This window comes from Ambystoma mexicanum, chromosome 1q (genome assembly GCF_040938575.1).
Source record: "Ambystoma mexicanum isolate Mex_15411 chromosome 1q, UKY_AmexF1_1, whole genome shotgun sequence".
NCBI lineage: Eukaryota > Metazoa > Chordata > Amphibia > Caudata > Ambystomatidae > Ambystoma > Ambystoma mexicanum.
In genome coordinates, this window is record NC_090922.1 from 960,917,127 (window position 1) to 960,933,937 (window position 16,811).

General features: G+C 41.0%; 1 long non-coding RNA gene across 2 annotated transcripts in view; it reads left to right on the forward strand.

Annotated features, from left to right (window-relative positions):
* LOC138539772 (uncharacterized) overlaps positions 1–16,811 on the forward strand; it is a 42,367-nt gene that overhangs the window by 2,376 nt on the left and 23,180 nt on the right. The window contains exon 2 of one of the 2 annotated variants that reach the window (XR_011287848.1): positions 13,532–13,764. This is a non-coding gene — a long non-coding RNA (uncharacterized lncRNA). The remainder of the gene's footprint in view (positions 1–13,531; positions 13,765–16,811) is intronic. The other variant, XR_011287842.1, reaches the window with a different exon arrangement.

Genomic DNA, 16,811 nt, shown 5'->3' on the forward strand with positions numbered 1-16,811 from the left:
TGCATGACCTATATGGCTGAACTGGGCCCATACAGACACAGGATTAAGAGCTTTCCACTTAGACACAAATGTGGCAGAGTTGGGCACTGACGGCCACATAGGAGACAGAAGTGAAGGCCAAATAGGGGGCAGGGCTTGGCACCGAAAACCACATAAGTGGCAGACTTGGGTTCTGATGGCTAGTAGGAGCAGAACTGCGGTCAAGAGTCCAGTAGGGGCAGAACTCCACAGTGAGTTCCAAAAGGTGGCAGGACTCATCACCGAGGGCCACATGGCTGGGAGGTTAGCTCACGCGCAACACACCTGCCTGGGAAGGAGGACAATGCCATACGTCATGGATTCAGTACCCTGGTTGTGTTGACTCTTATCTTCTAGCACCAGCTCCCCTTAGTTTCAACAGTGTTGGTAATAGGCATGATTTAGCAAGTGCTCTCAAACTGGATTCCCAGCTTTAGTGGCACTATTTAAAACCTGAATTATCATAGGGGGAAATCTTTGGCACTGAGCCATAAAGGTGTTCGGCATCATCACATGGGTTAGAACATGGGGTGCAAAACTGAGTACTGCGATCTACATGGGGACAGGGCACATGACAAGAGCCACGTAGGCATAACTTGCCACTGAGAACGCGCTAGGAGCAAAACTGGGCAGTGAACTACATGAGAGATAAAACTTTGCACTGAAGGCCACATGCATGTTAGAACTGGGCCATGAGAACCACATATGGGTAGAACTTCATGCGAAGAGTATACCCTTAGTGGGCAGAATTCTACTCTAAGAGCCAAATAGGGGCAGAGCATGGCACTGAGAAGCACGCAGGGGGCAGAATTTGATAGTAAAAGCTACATTTGCTAGAAATGGGCACTGAAGGCTGTTCATCGGAACAACTGGAGCTGGGAGACTGATGTGCACAAGACTGGGACGGGGAGAGCAATATGGAGCCGAACTTTGATAGAGAGCAGCATGAACGTGCATGTTAGTGATAGTGCTCTCGTACATTGTTCCGACAGACCCCATAATGTTGTTTGGGCATAATGAAAATGCCTTTTTCTTGGGCAACCTTGTTATATTTGAATGCAACTGCATCACAATTTTCGTTGGCGGCAGCCAGCAGGAAAATGTTGCAAAATGTTCCTTTGCACTTTTGTGGACCTAGTGTTTCTTGGGGTATTCAATATCTTCACCTACGGAACCAATTGTGCATTGTGTGGGGTTTAATAATTTGTTTATAAAATTTGTGCACAAAAATGCACCATTTTTTTGACCAGTGCTGGGAATTGGAAAAAAAATACCCTGGAACCGTCTCCTACTTGAGGGGGAGGGCTGGGGGTCGAGCTGGAGGGCATGGCCCCAGGCGAGGTCACGCAACTCAGTATCTCCACTTGGCACCCAAACCTGGTGATCTGCATACAAGCAAAGACCATTTTGGCAACATACACATTCCCACAATTTTAAATTCCAAACATGCCTGTAATACTGATTCAGCAAGAAATTCTTTTGAACGAGTAATATACATTGGACTTCTCTTTTTTGTTGGTCAAAAATACACACCATTACAAAAAATGTCTTTACATTAGATTTCAAGCAGTATACACCATTTTGTTCGGCTTCTGTATGCATTTGTGGCGCATGCGTTTTCTGCACGCAGGCCGTTTGTGGGACTCAGATCGGGGAGTTTCTTGGGCTAGCCCCTGGACCTCAGTTCCAGCAAGACAAACTTTGCTTGAGCAGAACTCTGCCTTGTTCCGGCCCAGTTCCTGTGCTGATTTTGACCAATTAAATGATGTCCTATTGGGGAAAACCTCAGCAACACTGCCATTCCATAGCTCTAAGCCGATCATTGCTTTTGCTTGGCTAGATAAGGGAAAATCATTTAATCTCCACCAGATGAACAGTTCACCAGACATTACTGGCTGTGAAGGCGCAGAAGGAGAGATGAGCACTTTATGACTGGTGAGGTGGGTATACTTGACAAACCATAGGCATGGTCCTCGATATAAGAACAAAGATATGAAGGGGAAAATAGCGTGCATTAATTGCTAAATTCAAGTCCCCACTGTCGCTGAAATTGTAATGGCATATGAAGGAGTGAGATTAAACTACTTAAGAGATGGCAGTTAACTCTTCCTATAATGCAGAATAAAGGCACTGGTTTCTACACTTGTAATCTGGCCAAAACCCTAGGTGGAGGTTGAGATAACTAGCTTAGAGTATTTACAGTACTTAAAGGAGGATGGGGGCTGCTAGCAAAAGCAAGCGATGAACATTGTGCTCTTATACAAAATGGATACTTCACACAAAATGGAAGGGCCCAGAATAACCTTCACGAAATCTAGATCCATAAGCAAGATTCATTAAAATGTACTTGTCTGGTTCTGGATAATATCAGCGGCACCTGCCATAGGTTCTCACATTCAGAAATGATCATGTTATGGCGCCCTGGGAGCATTTTCTAGCTGCATTCTTCACTTTGAGCGTTATGGACACAGTACATTAACCGCTCTTAACATCCGATTTATTACATCGGACATATCCCAAACTATCAATGTCCATCTTTCTGAAGAGAAGGGGCACGTCAGTGTTCTTTGACCTGAGCTGGCCTTTCTTCCATGCAGATGTTCATACCACAACACCGTGGGCACTACTGTTTGGGCGCCCCCTTTGACACGCTGTTAGCTTCAAGTGCAGGGAATAAAGCCATTCTTAATTTTAAGAAGTATTTTTGTATTTTTCCAGTCACACCATGGTGACATCTGAAACGAAACTCGGGCCTTTCATAACAACACAGTTCACGTAATTCACCAGCAAAACTCTGCTAAAATATAGATGAGGCGACGGTAAGGATCTTATCGGTGTAGGCTTCCACGTTATGCAAGAAGGCATCCACAGACAAAGACCTTGATTGGGTTCAAGCGAACACTGCTCTCCGTCTTTCCCAGTGAAGATCCTGCTGCATTCTGACCTGGAATCTCATTCACAGATTCCCTAAGCCTTGCTTCTCTCCTTTTCCTAAGGTTATACTGCGAGTTAGCTAGGAGACAAGTGTAGAGCGCAGTCACTCTGTTGTGGATGACATGGATGGCAAGTTCGTCTGCAAATCCACTATAATTTTGGGCAATTTTCTAAAAGCATTAAACCAGGTAAGCGTTTTTCGGATGAGCATATTAACCTTTTATACAGCGCTTAAAAGTACTGCTAAGACTGCTAAACAGCCTACATGTTTGTTCCTTCCAGTCCCTGCATAAGGGAGCGCGACCAACTATCCTGGGTAAAGGACCATGACTCGGAAGGTATGTTTGCCCATTCTCCAGGTAGAGGCTAACAAAGTGTTGACTAACAAGACAACAATAAGGTTCGACCGGATGATGGAATGAAGTACTTGCAGAGATATTGTCCATCTTCACAACAGGGTCCGAAAACTCTGTCTGAAAGCAATATTCTCAACACGTAATTGTCTCAGGAATAAATAGTTACCATACACATCAGTGATGGTGCGCTCTACGTTTATTTTAAGAGAAAATTCCAATGCCAAATGTGCAGCGATAGATTCAACATGTACCCTCTCATTTAGCAGTGAAGACATGTGTCCCATGGGCTGTTCTGTTCGCAACACAAAGCCTGTTGCAGTCCAGATAGGGTTAGCAGCATTCCTTACATCTGGCATAAACCAGTATTCACTTAGTGGATCAAAACATGCCCACCCTGTGTCAATCTGTTGATAAAGTGTCCGTAGGTCAGTATTGCAGGTTTAGTGACCATCCGGCACAGCCATTGTATACTTTTACCAGCATCCCGACCTACAAAGTATTATAAAAGTTAATCAACGGTGTGTTTGTACATTAATCCTTGCAGCTCTTATGGGCATGCCTGATATTTTCTTGATTTTATCATCCATCACTAGTGGATTTCAGTTGAACAAATCCTAGATCTAGGCATGAGGACAGCTTCCAAAGTTTCTATGAGAGCCCATTCCCAGAGGAGGACACCTGGGTAGCATTATTGGTGTTTGGATCATCATATTGGTCCTTTTCAATGTACCTTGAGCAATGTCCTATTTTTTTACTTCTGCACATAGATTTGTTTGGTTTTAATCTGGTATGTTGATGCATAGCTCACATGCGATATAGCCCTGAATATAATTCCATTAGGATATCTGTGCATTTGGAATGGAGCATGTGCACAGCCATCCGACTCTGAAATACAGATACAAATCTACACAGTAAAGGAATCTTCACTTTCCAACGACCCTTAGGCCCCATGGGGGTGACTGATGTCACATTGATTGTATCACCAGATACACACATTGAGGCTTCCAAATCAGTATGTATGCTTCAATATTGCAAACATTTGAATATTATGGTGTGACAAATTAAATGAGCACCAAGTCCAGTGTGCATTATGTACCTCATTGGTTATAGACCTATTTGTCAAATATAAAGATTTGCAGTCATTCGTATGTCCCCAAAAAGGTATTTTGATTTTATGCAAAGCAGGCTTAAACCCACACTTGTTATAGTCATCCCCTTCCCCTTTCTTACATGGGTTTCTGAAAGAGTATGAATGAAGTGCACCAGACTGTTCATCGTGGAAAAATAACCTTTCATCAGTAAATAATGTATATGGTTATTCTAGTGGTTGATCATTTCATTTGCTCAGTACAAGGCATGCTTTGTCATATAGCAATTTGATATGCAATTCTGTAGGTTTGCTAATTAAATTGACAATTGTGTAGCACAATTAGCTATTTAAGTTACCCTGTTCAATGAAATGAGTCACCCTGCATTCGTCCCTCAACCTCATGTCTCTCTCTCCACACTCTTTCCTCGGTTCACTGTAAATTCAAAGTTGCTAACAGAGAGAGCATGTAGCTGAAATCTCCTCCACTCTTAAAAGAGCCAAAGGCCTTTGTGGGATTACTAAGCAAGAAAATGTCTTTCTTTTTCAAATAATTGCAAACCAGAATGAATTAGGATGATACTTTTATTAAGCCTACTATATCATGTTTGCCAAAGACCAGTATATTTTCTTTTCTTTTTTTTTTTATAAGACGTTCCTTCAATTCCATTCCTAAAAATGTAAGTTGATTACATAATGCATAATTACAGTATTTCCACTGTAAAACACTGCACTGTCTGTTTTTAGTACCGTTAGGTTAGTGTACCTAAATCTCTTACTGTCAACTAGATTTCATTTTGTTGGGAAAGGTGCATCATATTGATGAGTGAACACTTTTGAAAATGCCCATGGTCAAATGGTTTTAAAGGTTCTGTTACCTGCTGATTTCCTTAGTCTGTGCAGCAGGTGCTCAATCCATTAGCTGATCCCAAGCTCATTGACATTCTATCTTATCACCCTGTTGCTTTATCCCATCTACCCTGAAAGAGAGATGGGTGCAAACTACAACATTCCACCTAGTTTTCCCAGTTTGCTGCCTGCTATGCCATCCATTCTGCTTATTCTTTTTAATTCCTCTTACATGATATGAGATAATGAATATACAAAGCTAACAAGACCAGTTGCATCCAGTCTATAGATCTACAGGTCTACGGCAATGCCATGCACTGTAGTTGGCCCCCAGAGGCAGAAGCAGAATCTGCAAGTAGCTACCTGCATTTCATGCCGGGCTGCTGCACCTCTTCCTACCCTGTCTTTGGTGGCAGTAGTGCTCACCCCCACTTTCCCATGCTCACTCACCTCTGAATCTCCTGGCTCACATCCAGGACCTGGAAATGGTTATTTCCAATCGGATATATGTGTATTTCTTTTTTCCAATTTATTTTGATTTTAAGCTACATACAAATAACAAATGGAGTATTAAGTTTAGACAAAATACCCTCTTATTGGGGTTACAGTACATTGCAAATTACCCCAATATACAATACTTTCATTTGATACAATGAAATAGACGGCAAAGACTCAACAGAGACACAAGTAAAAGTATTTAATGAACCTAACCCTGCCAACTAGTAATATATTCTAATAACCTATATCAACTAACCACACCTCCCTACATTAATTGCATACAATCCATGCTCAGCCATACAAGACTCCACATATATCCCCTCCTGATTTTGTTTCCTCATCCTGTGCTTTTCATACTTGGAACGTGTTTGCAAATCAGTCACCCATTTATCAATTGAGGGCTTTTTTCTCATCTTTAATCCCGTAAGATATTCTTTGTTGCCACCAGGAGATTTCCATCGATCCAACCTTGATCACTGGAAACCTCACATCTGCCCCACTGTGAAAGCAGAATAGCAACTGGAGGGGACCGCAAAAATGTTACACCCAGAATTGCATTCAGCCTATCTAAAACGCCCCTCTAGAAATCATATTGAAAACCGTTGATATCAGTGATGGGCAAATGGCCATCTTGTCCACCTGAAGTTCACAATTGCCCTGCCTGCTGCTTCACCATACTACATACTAGGTCTCATGCCATGACTTTGCTTTAACATTGAGAACTTTATAATTTACGAAACGCCTGAACTTTCCTTAAACAAATGATGGGCCAACCAGAAAATATATGGGGCATTGCCCTGTGCAACAGACTGTACCCAGCTGCACCGATCCTTGCAGTGAAAAGTTTTCATAGACTTTTAACATATCTTGTTATTAAATTGAGTCCATTCATGCAGCCAACATTTACACTTTATAGACGCTCATCTCACTAATGTCTTACTTCAGCGGTACACAAAAATCCTGTATTGTTGCTCATGTTAGGTCTTGAGCAGCTGTCGGTAATGCCTTTAGCGGCTCTAGCAAATTCCACTTGTCTGTGACTCTCACCCCAGAGAGAGGGAGTGCAACCCCAAATGACGTATGCCTTCCAATGCTAGTCCAGGATTTTTAGTCAACTGCGTGACACAATTTGTAGATGCGTAACTTAATGAGAAGCAGCAAAAACACACCTTGTAAGGCAATGTGCTGGTGGATAAAAAAAATGCTGTCTGCTGGTGTCTACTATGCTGCTGGTCCTTGAACTCACATTGATGGTAGACACTCTGTTGTTCCTGAGGCTGCCCAGCCTCATTCCTGTAGTGCTGTGAACCATTACTGGCCAGGAACACACCATAATACTATAGCCTGTGTCCACCGAGAGTACCTGGGTCTATGCGTTTGGCGTGGTGTGAGCACAGAAAAATGTTTGTGGATTAGCTCCACAAATTTTCTTTAAGTTGGTCTACCATTATTCTATTTAATTAAACATTTAAAAAAGGCCAGGCAAGTGCACACCCACTGTGCGGATGGTCGAATTCCTCACACCAACGGAGTACTGGAGTGCAAAATTGTGTTTGAAAGTAGGAAGTGAAGCCACAGTGGTGCTTGAGTCAGATGCACCTGGGTTGGGAAGCAGCAGAGCAAGATGGGGCAGAAGGCTGATCTGGTGGCAATATTCGTACATATGTTGTTCACTTCTGGAATGCTGGGGAAGGCTGTGCCAGGTTTCTACTGGTGTTTCCCGCTAATTTTGCTACTTCAAAGGACACATCAGTTGTTGGTGCCTTTAGGGCATGAGTAAAAGGTTTCACATGGAAGGACAAGTGGGCATGACGACCCACTGTCAGGTCATCAGTCAAAAACGCACTTCACATACATGATCTATTCCACATCCATTTACTGGCCATGACTGAGGCTTGGTTTTCCTGTAGTGTCCTATTTTGAATACATTACTACACCAATGTTATAATAAAGTCATGTATAAAGCAAAGTGTTGAGGCATTTTCTATGCTCCTCTTCTGAAGTTTCTAGTCCCAGCTTGTCAAGCTTTGAACATCTGAATGTTCAACTGTACAGTAGGTGTAGATGCATCCCTGCTCAAGGCAGTAATCCAGTTATCCAGTTATCCAGCTCCACCTGAAATATGGGAGCCTGGTCTGAACAAAATGCCAATCTTTTTGTGATGAACTGCAGCCTCTGTGTAAAACTATTGTAATGCTGTGGGAGTTTAACTACAGATTGGGCGAATCCTCTGTGAAGGCCATTGATTTAAATGCACACTTAGAGGTGCTAGACTTCTGTCATTAGGTCAATGGACCCACTCCTACAGAAGGGCACCTTCCAAATATTGTCTTAGATTTCAACTTGGTTCATAGCAATCCAGTGATAACACGTGGGTCAATGTCTGATTGTCCTATGCTCCATTTTAATGTTCTAATAGCTCTTAAACATTAAATGTAATCTTCTAAGCACAAAAGCCAGCACAGTCCACGTTGGTTCTTGATTTCAAATCAGTTTGTAAACCTTTCTTCACCCTACTCCTACCATCCCGAGTTGGACATTATCAAGTCTCCCTCAATGTGGCTTGAAACGTGAATTCACTGTTGCCATAATCTGGCACAGAAAATGTACCGATCCCCACTCCTCCCCTAATGGAGTACACTGCCAACCTGGCACCTAGAACACAATTCAACTACTTAAGCCTGGGGGCTGAATAAAGGAACACTAATGGAATAATTAGCAATCCGAGCTAATAGGAGCCTGTGAAAAAAGAAAAATCACAAACCCTTTAAAAGAGCGATCCTAATTACTAACTGGCCAGTTTAAGAGTCCAAAAATCCTGGCCAGTAAATGTTTAAAATATACAAGGAACGGGTGACCAATCACCGATTCACCTTCCACTTCACCCATGTAGGAGGTACGTTATTACTAAGAAAATTCAACCTGCCTCGTCACAGACTGAAGACATAACCTCATATTCTATCCCTTTTCACATAAGATATCCCAATTCAGAATTCACACAGGTTGCACTCTTTTCTTTTTTTTACTATGTGTTATAGTCAATGAAGTTTCCATACTGTACAAATTAATAATACAATTCATATTATCAAATATATTCGAGATATTGAAATGTGTTTATTACAGTGTATCACTGATATCACAAGTCATATTTCTACATTAAAGCTACTTCATGCTCTCTCCATCAGTCTTTGCTCTACAAGCAACCACAAATTAGCCACAGCAAATATTCTTTGATTATTGTTACGGCAACATTGCCAACAATGACTAGTTGGTAGTGTATCCATTCTATTTACAACATTTTCCCAAAACTTCATTTATAAATAAGTTCTTTACACATGGTTAAAATATGATGCACCAGCAAAGGCATTTCTGTTTAATAATCCTCATAGTGGACAAATGTGCTTAATCCGTATCCAGTGAAAATGTCCCTGAAAAAGGGCAGTCATGACAAAAAAGTCGCTGGGAAAAGGCTGTGGTCATACATAAAATCGCTGAGACCCATTATACCGAAGAGGGGCGCAGGGGTGTCCCCTGCTCTTTGAATGTATAATGGGGTTGGGGCTGCGGGGGACAATGCAAAATGACAGCATCTTCACCACTGTCTTTTCCCGGTGACTTTTTTGTCATGATCGCTTTTTTTTTCGGGGACATTTTCACATGGGATCGCTTAATCATGGTTTTAATGTCCCCACGTAAACTTTTTGTTATTAAAGATGTTGCCAAATTCAGTCTGAACATAAAAATTCTTCAATGTCTCACGGACGGAAACAAATTAATATACTTTTGGGGCATAGTTAAGTACTTAAAATGGGAACACAATGTGTGCTATCGATTAAAACTTCATAACGTGTGTACGATTATTAGCAAATCCCATCATTTGGCTTTCTAAATCGGCTCCAGCCCACCTTCCGTGCAATAGAATCAAAGAATAATTTTTGTTCTAAATTCTTTGGCAACAGAGGTTCTGCCACTCTCTATGGCTTTTCCCAGTATTGCCAAAGACGGACATTTTGGAGCTTTGCAGGCCATTCCATGTAATAGCTCACATTGAATGTCGATGTAGGTAGCCAAACAATTCAAACCCGATTCTAGATGTAATGCTTGCATGCGAGCACATTCGGGTAACACAGTACTGAAGGCCACATTTCCCCTTTTAACATATTCCAACAAGTTTTATTAATCACGAGTTCAGTATCTAAGCCAATGAAAAATCTTGGGACAATACTTTGTTTTTAAGTTAAAATAAAACCCTGCAAGCTAGAGCCCACACAATTCCTAATCAGAATTAACATTGGAATCCTTATCTAGTTTTGCTTCATGTTTCTCTTTGCGGCTTGCAAAATCTTCTAGCCCACTTGCATTGGTGATGACATTTTATGACGGGTGAGAACAATTTGCATGGCACTTGCTGGTGTGTATGGGGATGTTTACATTTCTTTTGTTGACATTTACTGCAAACAAACTTTATATGCAGGAAATATCAAACGCGCTTCACTGTGCATGTTTGGCTTTTGGGGGGCAGCATTGTGCCAACTATGAAGCGTGCTTACGGTGAAAAGCACCATTTTACTCAAAGCACTAGTAAATATTTTGTCACCCGTCACCATGGGGGCATTTCTCTTGGGTTGAGTAGGTGAACTAAGGCGCTCGACCTGTGGGTCTAGTGGGATTTTTAAGTATTTGGGAGGCCTGCTGAACATATTTTTTATATGGACACCTAGATAATGATACATGGGTACCTGCTCAATTACAGTATCCATATTTCCTCAATGTCCATTTCTCACTGTTATTGCAAAAACATATTATCTTAGTTTGGCTAATATTTACTTCCAGATGTTTCTTGTCTATTTATCAAGTGCTACTATACTCCTGGCTATACTGATGCAGGTTTGGTCTAATAAGACCACACCATTCCCATATGCTAGCCAGGGTACGTGATTGCACCCAAACATAATGGGGAAATTATTAATATCTCCAAGCAAATCAGCAAAGTCAGCCCCTTTTATTTAAATGAATAGGGGCGCTAGTACACAGCCCTGTTTCAGACCAAGTTCTGTAGATATCTTACTAATAACATGGCACCCATAGTTTGGACAAACTTGTATGGTAGTTCTGATATATAGCTGATTTATCATATTTAGTTATTTTGCCCATAGAAAAACTCACCACAGAGTGCATATAGAGGTGTCCCTTTCTTCTGAGTCTCCTTTATTAACATACTTAATGCTAGTATGTTATGGATGGTTGAGGATCCCTCACGAAGGCCCATTTGCAAGGAGTTTAACAATTCTTACCATCGACCAGATCCAACAGCACCAGTAACCTATAGTTTGCTGGATTCAGCGATCACCCTTTTTGAGACCAAGAGACGTAATAAGTTCTATCAAAAATGTAAGAGAAACCATTGGATGACAGATCCCAAATAGCCAAGAAAGAGAGAGCCTCGAAATTAGTGGTCAGACGTGCCAAAAGCGGCAGATAATTTAAGAAGCATCAAAGTCAAGTTTAAGGTAACTGGCAGAGAGAAGCGAGTTAGAGACATGCAAAATGGTAGTTTTGGGAGACAGAGGAAATTCTGATTTGAAAGCAGGAAAAAAATGTCAGCCCCAAAAAGTACATCAGCATAAACATGCTGTCCATTTTTGGGGAGACCAGGGAGGAGGGAAATTGGCTGAAAGCTAGCTAGACCAGGAGGCGTTAAGGAAGGGTTTTTCAGCAAAGGAAGAATGACTGCGTGTTTAAAGGAAAACTGAAAAGACATATACCTAAAAAGGTAGAATTCCCAGAAACGCATTTAAAATGTTTTAACATCTGTATCAAATGCTACCAAGACTACAATGACCCACTGGATTGTCGCTGCAGTGTTTTCTGCTGTGAGCATTATGGCAAACCTACTTTTGTGGGCGCTGAAGGACATTCCATAAGAGCTAAGTTATTCACGTTACATTTTGAAATAATTGTTTCCTTGGTGCACATTGCAGAACTGTTTCAGTGAAATGTGCTGTTTCTTGTTGAGTTGGTTGACGTGCTGCTCTATTCTTCGTGATCCTTGTGTTAATTGAAAATGCCTCGCAAAAAGTAGAGGCTCATATTGAGAAACCGATGTTTACACTCACTAATACAAGTTTCCAACACCCATTGTCCAACCTCTACTTATCTACAAGTTTTGTCATGCCTTGGCTACTACTGAATTTCGCATCTGCAGGATCTTTTTAGAGAAGTCCTCAATGTTGTATTAGAGGGCAGTGATTATTGCAATGAATAATGCACAAAGACCATACCTAAAGTCTCCTCCCGGGTGACCAGCGGAAGGCAGCCTCTACCTGATCCTAACGCTGGGGTGGTATTAGCTGGGAGGATCACCTGGGAGGGAAGGGTCCCCAAGGGAATAGGACTCCTCCATTGGCTGAGATGTAGTATTTGTCTTCTTCGGAAGAAGAGATGTTCGTGATGCCAGAATATGTAATGGCTTGTCGGTGAGATTTCTTGTTCCAAAACTATTCACCCTGGGGGTTGCGAAAACTGTCGTAATCAATCATTTATTAGCATAAGGCTCCCCATCATAAAGTTGCCCACATCTATAATGGTAAGAACTATCGTAGCCAACAAGAGAAAGTTAAATGTGGACATTCTGATTTAACTCTGTTGATTCCAAATCACTAATTGACTCCTTTTATATTTCCTCCTGAAAAGCTAGTCAATAATGGAAGGCAGTAGACAGCAAGATGGAGACTAGTGATTGTAATGACCCACTGACCCACACCTTAGAGAGTCTGAGCATAAAGAGCCTCCACAAGTGCAGCAAGAGAAGCAGAAGGTGGAGTAATTGTTGACTTCATGTTGCAATGGAAGCAGAAGTTGAAGGGAAGCAAAGACGCCAGAACCACCTCTATTTGTGAAGTGAATGCCGTTTTTTTGAGGGTCTCTACTGTGAGGCGGGCATGGTATCAAAAGCAGACACTGACGCAATGGATGCAAGTTTCAAAAACTAACTCAAAGGGGTTGTATAAGTGTGAGGAACAGATTCCATTTTGTTAGTGTTTTCTTTCGTTTATTTTTATAGGCAAGGAAATACTCTTCAGGGTAGGGATAGTTAGGCGTTTATTAACTTTTAAGTTCATAAAAAGGCGTTTTATGAAAAACCTTTATAAAGTTGTCTGCCTCACATTTCTGACCCCTCACACTATGTATAACTAGCCATGTCATATTTCTGTAGCATAGAAGTCAGGTTTCCTATATGAAACATGGCATTTATGAACTATGATATAACTAAGAATAAAACCATGAATACCAGTGTTATATTTTAGGATTTTGTACATTCCGTAATTCAAGAACAGATGCAGACACTCTCACAACTCAACAGAGTTATTTGTTTGCTTTCTCCAGCTGCAACTTTCAAATGATAGAACACAACGGTTTTATATTCCCCAGTTTGTGTTTTGTGATATTAATTTGACAATAGGTTGGCGAAGATGGATACATGGGATTCTCCAAGGATTCTGTTTGTATTTCCTGTATGGTAAACCACAATCATATGTCTGAAGTCCAGCAGTGTTGAGAGATCCTCCATAGTTTAGTATTTCAATCTCCAATATTCACATCGTTACATGGTTTGAAGCTAGTTTAAGAATAACGGATTTATGTGAAAGAGGTTGGCACCTGTCAATGCAAATGTTTTATTGATGCCCGTGTATGTAGTTTGCTTTAGAGAAAAATTCTATCCATGCTTTCTGCATCAGCTAAGTGTGGGTCCCTACAAAATGTATTTAACTTTTTTCCTTTTTTCTAGATGTTGGAAATCCGACTTGTGACATCCAGGAAACCCAACTAAGAAGTCCCAATGCATCTTAAGAAATCCCCCACAGTGAATCCTACCTTATGGTCATAAGTGTACCCATCAATCTTGAATGAGGACAGTTCATGTAAATGTAATTCACATAAAAAAACCTCAAATGCCGTTTTCATTTTTAGAACTGCTGCTTTCCCCACCATCAGCTAACAGAGGCTTAAACGACCAGCCGGGTGTGTTTAATATGCTGCTTTGCTTACCTCATTGAGGTTGGGAGCAATTTCCTCTGGCATATTTTTTATATATACAAATTGGATTTGTTTTTGTTAAATGTCCAGGATGGAAAATGTGCAATACGCAGTACGCAATATGACTTTGTGTGGCATACTTTTTTTTCTGGTAAACTGTGATGAACCAATGGAAATAATAATTTTTTAATGTCCTCAATCATTTTAGATGCAGATTACCCTAAGATTCAAGGATATGCCCTAGAATTGAATTGGAAACAAATGATTCCCTAGAAATATGTAAAGCAAACAACCCAGATGTTGAAGAGTAATAATAATTGAAGCATTAAACCCAAAAACCATTAACGGAAACTTAAAACAACCTGGTCAAAAAGCCTGTGAAATGTTCATCAAATAGGTCTGCGTAACTAGATGCCAGTAAACCACACACTCCAGCAAAATACGTGATTGTAGATTGTCTGATGTGCAGAATCAGCCTGCAAGTGCAAGACATTACACATGAGTACATTATTGTAGTATATTGAACAAATATTACTAGAAAACTATAGGTACTTGTGCATTGCTAGTCCTTAAATTAAGGAACAGATAGTAGATGGCTTGCATCTGGCACCCTATGTGTATGATTCTTCGATGCACTGGACTTGGCACAACCAGCTCTTCCATTTGCTGATGGGAAGTGCTCTAGATTAACCATTAAGGGGCATGATTTATTATATAATGTATATAGAGGACTTTACTAATGGTCTGAATCGATGAAAACACATTTTCAAGAAACCTAAGCAGCACACTTGTTGGGATGAGCTCCCAGGTATACCAGTGGGACACTGGAAGTCCTCTGACTCTTGGAAGGCCCAAGACCCTCCCCGGGATCAACGGAGGACTCTGTCAACAGCAAGTTCAAACTGCGGTTTATTACAAACAAAACCAAAAGGGATCCGCACAGGAACAGGAGAAATCCATGCACAGCACGTCCATTCTCAGCTCCCTGGCCGGTTTTACTCTAGGGTGGCATCAGTGCCACATCACACCTTGGCCCTCTCTCCAGAAATCCCATCGGCCCTTCTAATTGGATATTGAGTAGTCTACTACTTATAAAGGACGCTATACATGTTATATTACTGGCCCTTGCATGTCAGGGTGCTGGCCTGGTCCATCCTCAAGTCACTATAGCAATGTTGCAATGTGGAGGTCTCATCATTGGTTATTGGCTGTTGCTACTGTAAGAGGATTCAATTCAACACTACAGCTAAGTCAATGCCTAGTCTGGGATACTGAATGAAAACCCTTATTGATATATCTTTATGTCCAGTTCATGCGTTCTGGATGACTACCCCTATATAACACCCCTCTCTTGGAATCCCCCTGACCCCACTGAGCCAAGAAGTAGTTCTGTTTTGCATGTTAAAAGGGTTTATTTGATAATTTAAACAATAGATATATATATATGACACTTTATAATAAATTAATAATTGAATATCACACTTAATCTGATATGATACAGATTAACAACAGAGAATCTGGCACTAGCACACTTCTTTATAATTACTAAGGAGTTGAGATGAAATGGATAAGGTAGCACACTGGTAAATAGGAACAAAAGTATAATGTGGTAGAGGATGCTTTATGTAAGCTCAGGTGGATGCAATATTCAATGAATGCAGTACAGAAAATACTCAATATGATTTCAACCAAACAATGTAATCACTTTTCTCTGGCTATTCACTCCCCCCCTTGATGCAATGCAAGGAAATGGAAGGAATCACACAGTTCTCAGAAATGCAATCAACTGTAATTCAGTTCACCCCAGCAAGCTTAGACTACAGAAGTTTGAAAACACAGATAGGAGTTTTGAAAACACAGGCCCAAATGCTTTGATATGTGCTAGCAATGGATGAGAAATATGCTGGAAATGCTTTTTAATTCCCTTTCAGAGGTTCAGGGTGAGTGGTATCTAGTTAATATTAGTCCAGGCTCACACTAGCAAAGGGGCAGGGATAGTTAGCAGGTTAAACGAATTTCTGGCAAATGGAAGGCAAGCAGCAGCAGTTTTTACATGTGAAGAAATTTGCAAATCGCGGCAAAATTCGCGGATGCGTGTTCCGCGATTGCGGTAAAACTATAAGGGGTAGGAATGCGGTTCTATGTGCGATTCAAAGCTAAGATTCTAAGCTTTCTAATAAAAGTTATTGCAAGTCTCTAGCACAAACGGTTGCGGAGATATGAGCGATTTTGTGAAGGTCGTTTTTCAGATTTGAAATTTTAAAGTTCAAAAAGACAAGTGCAGCTTGCGACTAGAAAATGACAAGTGACAGCTTTACAAATGACAGGTGACAGTTAGGAGGCAGTTCTACTTAGATTAAATAGATTGAATTATATTATTTTAACTAAGAGATTGGTTCTGCACAGTTTTCTAGGTACTCACACTATATTCTTGAGTGAAATTGGCCTCGCCATGGATCTGGTCAGGGTTTTGGACTGGGCTCGGGTCTCTCTCTGGGCACAGCACTGCTTTCTCTCTGGGTACAGCACTGCTTACTCCCTCTGGTCTGGTCTCTAGTTCTGGATAGATTGAAGTCTCTAGTTTGGCTCTCTGGAGGTTTGATGGAGGTAAAGTCTGGATCTCTGGATGTTGTATGGTCCGGCAGAGCGCGTTGCAGCAAATGGAATTGAAGTTCCCTATCTGTCCTGTCTGTCTGCTTTTATGTGTTTAGAATGTGGGTGTGTTCTAGCATCACTGACCCTACCTCTCTCCCAGCTTCTAATTGGTCAAACTTCCATTTATCATTTGATTGGGGAATGAACTGTGAGTCAGAGGGATGTCATTTTATGGCTTGCAGATAGGACACTCCTCTGTCAGATTGCACACATTCTATATTTGATAATAAAAGACATATTTCACAGTTACACAGTTGCTTGAAATTACATATACATGGTGTGGCTGAATTTAGCCATGTCTCTGTCCAAATCTGCTCTTTCTAGGAGCTTGCATTCAGAGATGGCACATAATGGACTTTTTAACTGATTTTTCAATT